The following is a 6821-nucleotide window of genomic DNA, read 5'->3' as shown; positions in this document are numbered from 1 at the left end:
GAACTAGGTTTGATCGGCGAAGTCCCCAGACCGCTTTTTTCTCCCCGCCCTCTCACTCGCCCTTCCCGCCCCCTCACGTGCTAAAGCGGTCTGGCTCCGAGGCTACTTGTCGGAATGAACTAAAATATAGGTAGTTGGAATTAATTAATGTAGCATGTGTGTGTTGTTTGCAGAATTAAATAAGCAAACAAATATTTTACATATCAGCATTCAATAAACATTTATTTTAATTAATTTTGTATCCATAATGCACACGAGTCATTATTTGTTGTGAAAGCATCAATGTGTGTCATTCTTCTGTTACACAAATGTGTCACACTCATGGACAACTACTTCCAGTAACAGAGACTGTTGCTCCAGAAAAAGCCACATAGCCTCTCTATTTAGTGATCCCAACATTAGAAACTGTTGTCAACAATACAGTCTACGTTATCTTTCTTTTCTCTCTATTGTTTATGATATAGAATGTAGAATCTCTAGAGTTGCTTGATGTCACTTCTGCTCCGCTGCTTGAGAGACCGGCAGAAAAAGCTTGAATTCTGCTGGCAGTTCATCTTCAGAGTAGAGACGATCAGAGAAAGATATACGCTATGAATAGGACAGTTGGCATGAAGTTGGACTCAAAGAGTTTCAATGTAGTTTGTCCGATATGCCCTCCGTGTAAAGCCAGAAAAGTTAAACTAGAAAGACAACTGCAAATTAAAATTTTAAAGCAAAATATATTGCAATATCGTACTTAATTTTGGTCAAGTCTCAAACCTTTAAAATCTTAATTAAACGCTACAGTCAAATCTTGTGCTGAAGTTTCGTGTCTGTAAGAACATTTCAATTCCCTTACTGCCTGTAGACTACTTGTTGACGACAGAACATTTACATTCTATTTGCCTACAACAGTTTGAAGCTCTCTAACTAACTGCTCCAAAACTGCAACTCAGTTACCAGTAGTTGGCATGCAACTAGACAATTGCAGCCATATTAGCATGTCAACTTCTCAAGTAAGCTTCATCCAGCTCATACTTTATGGTAGGTGCTGACACCCTTAAGTAGATGTGTTGCAAGTAGATGTAACAGAATTAATAGACTTGTACAGATGCAATGGATCGAGTCTTACACACATCAGAAAGAGGTATGTGCACGGGGTCCAGCACTTGTATTATATTTCCTAACAATAAACTCTATACGCACAGACACACCCTGCACTAGATCTACTAGGCTCGTACAGCTCTTCTAATCTCTAACAACCAATGCAAGTCTTTAGTAGTAACTCAATCCATATTAATAACTCCTCCTACTAATTAGTCTCAATACACCACACCTTCCCTTCCTTAATGTTTACTACTCCCTGTAACAATGTCTACAAATCTAAACGTTCGGGAGGACGTCTATTTCGAGCTGGATTTCTCCCTGGCTTGGCGAGTTGGATCCTCTCGATCTTCTGATTCGATAGGTAAGGATTGGTCTATTTCTGAGCAGTCCACTGAAATATATAGACCAGTGGTCGTAGGTCTATCATCTCTTTTCAGTTGATCAGCATGTCTGTGTACAACTCCCTCTTTGCTTTGGATGTGGTAATCGACAACTCCTGGTTTTTTGATAATAGTTCCATCTACCCATTTATCTGTTCCTCGATAGTCCCTTAACCAAACTTTCTCTCCAACGTCAAAATCTCTTTTGTTTTGGGGTGCTTGTTCTTGCTGCCTAAGTTGTTTTCTTTTTATGTTGCTGGCTAAAGTGAGTTGTAACATTCTCAACCTTGAACGTACTCTCCTTCTCAGAAATAGCTCGGTTGGTGGTGCTCCAGTTGTAGAGTGGGACGTGTTCCTATACTAAAATAGAAAGGTTGATAGTTTCTCCTTGACCTTTCCTGGTTCTTTGCTCATGTCCTTCATTGCACTTTTAAATGTTTGGACACACCTCTCCACCACACCATTCAACTTTGGGTGATAGGGTGCCGACTTCAGATGCTTCACTCCCATCCTTATTAAGAATTCTTTAAATTCAACTGATGTAAATTGTGGTCCGTTGTCAGACACTAAGATTTTGGGGATTCCATATATCTAGCAAAAAACCCTCAAAGTGCTTGAATCGTAGCCACGGTGGTGAATCTAGACATCGGTATGACTTTCATCCATTTCAAATAAGCGTCCACCACAAGGAAAAAAATTCTTCTCTAGGAATGGTCCTGCGAAATCTACATGGATCCTTTGGAATGGGATATCCGGCCACATCCAAGGATGTAAAGTAACCATTCCTGGGTCTCTGCTCGATCTTTAACATGCACTAAATCTCTTTGCAACTTCTTCTATGGCTCTATCTATTCCAGGCTACCAAATACATCTCCGTGATAGTGCTTTCATTTTGACTATTCCCAGATAACTGATATGTAATTCCTCGAGTAACTGATCTTGAAATTTCTGTGGAATGATCACTTGAATTTCCCATAAAAGGCACTCATCTTCCACGGTGGTCTCCAATCTCCTTGCAAAATAAGGTTGTAATTTTTCGTCAACTTTTGCTGGCCATCCATGTAAAGTGTACCTATACGCTTTGGACAATAATGGATCCTTTCTGGTAGCTTGTCTCAAATCAGCATTGGTGATTGGTATTGAGCCCAGTTGCATTAAATTGACCTTGCTAGCTTGAGCTGAACTGTTCTCGTCAGCGTGACTCTCGTTCAAGGGTAATGTTGATAATCCATCTGCATTGCTGTGTTGGTTTGTGGATCAAAACTCAATTTGGCATTGATATGCCATGAGTAGTATTGCCCATCTTTGCAATCTAGCTGCAGTTACAGTCGGTATTCCCTTCTTAGATCCAAAAATGGTAGTCAGGGGCTTGTGGTCTGTAACCATAGTGAATGGTGAGAAATTGGTGAATTTTTTTCACACCAAAAATTAGACACGTGCTTCTTTCTCTATTTGGCTATAATGTTGCTATGCTTTACTCAAGGTTCTTGACCCATAAACAATAGGACGTTCACTTCCATCAAGTATAGTATGTGATAAAACTGCTCCAATTTCTGTATGCTGAAGCATCGCATGCTAGCCGTAACGGTAGCTCACTGTTGTAGTGAACTAATACTTGAGCTGAAACAAGTTGTTCCTTCAACTTGTGAAAGGCTTCCCTGCACTACTTGCTCCATTTCCATGGTTGACTCTTTCCTAGTAGTCAATTTCAGTGGTCTACAAGTCATTGAAAGATTCTTCAAGAAACGGCCATAGTAGTTTACCAGTCCCAAGAGCAACTTCAGTTCTTGTACATTATGTGTTGCTGGTGCTTCCTTGATTGCTTGGATTTTCTGAGGGGCCGTACTGAGTCCTTGTGCTTGTATGAAATAACCCAAATATTCCACTGTGGTCTGCATCCACTGGCACTTGTTTCGTTTCAATCTCAGACCAATTCTCGCAATTGCTTTAGAACTGCTTCCAAATTATGTAGTCAAACGCTCTTGATCATCCTTCCCTGTGTTGAGGATGTCGTCCAGATAACAAATGACTCTAGGAATTCCTTGCAACACACGTTCCATAATGTGCTGAAACACTGCTGGGGTGCTAGCCACTCCAAAAGGTAGTCTTGTATACTGGTACAATCCTCAATGTGTATTTACCACAACAAAAGATTTCAATTCCAATGCAAGTCTTTAGTAGTAACTCAATCCATGTTAATAACTCCTCCTACCAATTAGTCTCAATACACCACAACACCTACATGCCACTATTATATACAAAATTGAAGACAATGTGAACATCAATTTAACAGGTGCTAATCACCTGCAAAAATTAAACATTCCAGAAAAATGCATCTTTAAGCCTTGTAGTCTTACAATACTGAAATGTCTATAAATGTGTATAAATGCATACCTCAGTACAGTACAGTATGTAATACTAAAATATAAAATCCATAGAAAAGTACTGTACATAAAGTTTACATTTCTCTCTGCACTAAACACAGTAGTAATATAAGCAATGCTACTTGCAATACCTGAATTAGGTTCCATCCCTCATCAAGTCTCACAGGCATTGTACATATGAATGGTTTCACTCTTGTTGTCAACTGATAATTGGAAGCTCTAAAGCGTCGTCTAACTCCTTTATCATCCAGCACCTACCAACACAACCATTTCATTAAAAACTAATAAAACAAAGCAGCAAGAAAGCATCATATACTGTCACTTCAAAAGTGAAGTATTTCTTCAAGTTCTTGATGATCATTACAAGGAAAGGTAGTTTTATGCCCAAAGTTTTCTTCTGTCCTCGGCCGTGACTGTGGCTGTCTCCAAGGCACGTGATGTAAGTCGTACTGGCACCTAAAATTCACTCATCAAAAATTCTTTCATCACAAAATTTTCCCACACAGCAATTTATTGTTACCTAACATTTGTTCCAATATAAGAGACTGAATGTCATTGTCAGTTATCCACTTAATGTGACAGTTTCTGGCCTAAAATTTAAAAAATATAAAAATTATCCTTCAGAGGGATCGAGCCCCTCCATCGAATTGTCTAACCGTTTTATCCCAGATCTGCAACGACTTGCTACTAAAGTTCGTGCCTGTGAGTGTCTTTCAAGTCCCTTGTTGCCTTTAGACCACTTGTTGACCACAAATATTAAATATTTATATCTACATGCAAATTGACAGTTTGAAGCTCGTTTAGTGTACTTAGCTGCAGCTGAGTTAGTTAACTAGACAATGCCAGCGACATTAGAATCACTTCCACCCTTTATCACCTTATCAAAGTTTCACCTAACAAACAAACAAACAAATAAATAAACAAACAGATAAGCAAATAATTAAAAAGTAAATAGACAGACACACAATATCCAATGTGAACTATATCAATCACCTGTGTCTCTTGGTGGTAATATGACAATGCTGGTACTCTGTCTCGACTCCTAACCTTAGCACTGCCATTCATGACTTCTTCACTCACACTACTCGGCACATACAGCTTTCTGTATCATTGACATTCTAGCAAATACATTACTCATACTAAAATCATTAATTTAATTAACTACACACATTGCTGTCACCAAATAGCTAACTGAAACATAACTACAGTATGACTCAAAATTTAAAAACCTACAGTAGTTACATATCCCAATGGTTTACATAATACTTTCAAAATGCTGTAACCATGCTGTATTCAAGTCTTAACAACCAAATTCTAAACGTGATTCCACTGTGAAGACAAAATACACAAATAAGCCAATTATGTTGCAGTTAGAGATCAGCAAATTGATGATGTAGTGTGTAACTTCCAAACACACAAGACTGTGCATGTATTTCAAACGTGTACAGTCAATTGCAACTTTGGTAAGCAAAAGAGTAGTGAAGAGACTGGAAGCACAACAGCTACAAGTTATTGCTTCTCTGCATGCAGCTTCAAATAAAATTCTGAGATGCTTTGTATTTGTGTATTCTGACAATTCCAAAAATTATTCCAAAGAAATGCTTGCTACTCAATCTAAACTAAACTTGGATAAAACGGGGCAAATAGCACACTAGAATCTTACTACAGTTGCATTTAATTTAACCTTGCAAAGGCTTTCCTGTTGACTTTCACGCAATTCAGGATCAAACATTTAATGGCTCATTAGAAGAGTAGCTATAGTTTGATCCAAACAAACAATCCAGTGCTGTCATTTTGAAACCTCCTGTAAACTGGTATAATTCAGAGTAATCCAATGACATGATGATTTGAGTTACAGACCTCTCAACACTCATGATTTTTGTCGTGAGACTCACGATTTACGGGCATGTCTCACAATCTCACGATTTGTGCCCAAATCTCTTGATTGCCAGTCCTTTCTCCCAACAAGCCCACCATGAGACAGACACTTTGCGCAGACCTATTAGCCCCGTCTTTCCAGACATAGCAGATTTTTTGAACTAGACTCTATATACGGATTTGTTTGCTTGTATCTGGGGTATCTACATTCAGTAAAAAGAACGTTTGGATGTTCGAGGCAAAGCTTTGTCGCACAAAAACGTAAAGCGAGACCAACATGTAAGCTGTTAACCACGCCTACTTTAAACACATTTAATAAGCGGGGTCGTTTACAACAGACAGTCTCATGATTTGGTGCGGATAAAAGTTGAGAGGTCTGTGATGTAGTACGAATAGCAAGCCAACCAATCCAAGATGCAACATAAATAAGTATTAGAGTATTCCTAGTTGTACATAAACCAAATACGCACCCTTGGTCAGACCAAAAATACTTTATTCATACACACTTGGTGATTACTTCCATGTGACTAACAGCCTAATAATAATCTAGTATATGTCACAATGAATCACTGGCCGTCGTCTTTCTAGCTTGAATTTGTTGCTGTAATACATTATTGACACATACAATTGCAAGCTATGCTTCATCCGATATCTCCTCATTAGTTACAGCACTCGTTTCATCTTCACTTTCTAGTGAGTCTACAGGATGATAATCTAGATCCTCATCGTCCACAACAGATCAATGTCAGCCATTGCTATGTCCATACGATCCATGCTCTTGTCTTCTGCTCCTTTCATATCGGAAATGAATGAATCGTCTGCTTCATGCTCAACGTAGCCAAGACGCTTTTTCAGTGCCTTAATTTCTAAGTAACAACAACACATGAGCCACATTTGGTTACAGAAATTCATTATTTTGTACTCTTGTCTTGCAATACACTTCTGTTTCTGTTTGTCTGTCTGCTTGTCTGTTGATTTATTATTCTATTTATACCATGATTCCGTCTGTGCTGTATGTATTTACCTGTTCTACCCCCAATTCTCTGTTTCTCGTACGATTATTGCAAGACAAGATTGCGTTGATTGCCGAGGC

The 6821-nt window shown here is 38.7% G+C and overlaps 1 pseudogene; it reads right to left on the bottom strand.

Moving 5' to 3' along the window:
- Positions 1-309: 309 nt before the first annotated feature.
- On the bottom strand, positions 310-5874 carry LOC134198002 (cilia- and flagella-associated protein 20-like; annotated as a pseudogene).
- Between the last annotated feature and the right edge of the window lie 947 nt (positions 5875-6821).

This window comes from Corticium candelabrum, unplaced genomic scaffold, assembly GCF_963422355.1.
Source record: "Corticium candelabrum unplaced genomic scaffold, ooCorCand1.1 SCAFFOLD_109, whole genome shotgun sequence".
NCBI classification, from domain to species: Eukaryota; Metazoa; Porifera; class Homoscleromorpha; order Homosclerophorida; family Plakinidae; genus Corticium; species Corticium candelabrum.
The sequence above is the reverse complement of the archived record's forward strand: the minus strand, read 5'-3'. Positions and strand labels throughout refer to the sequence as shown.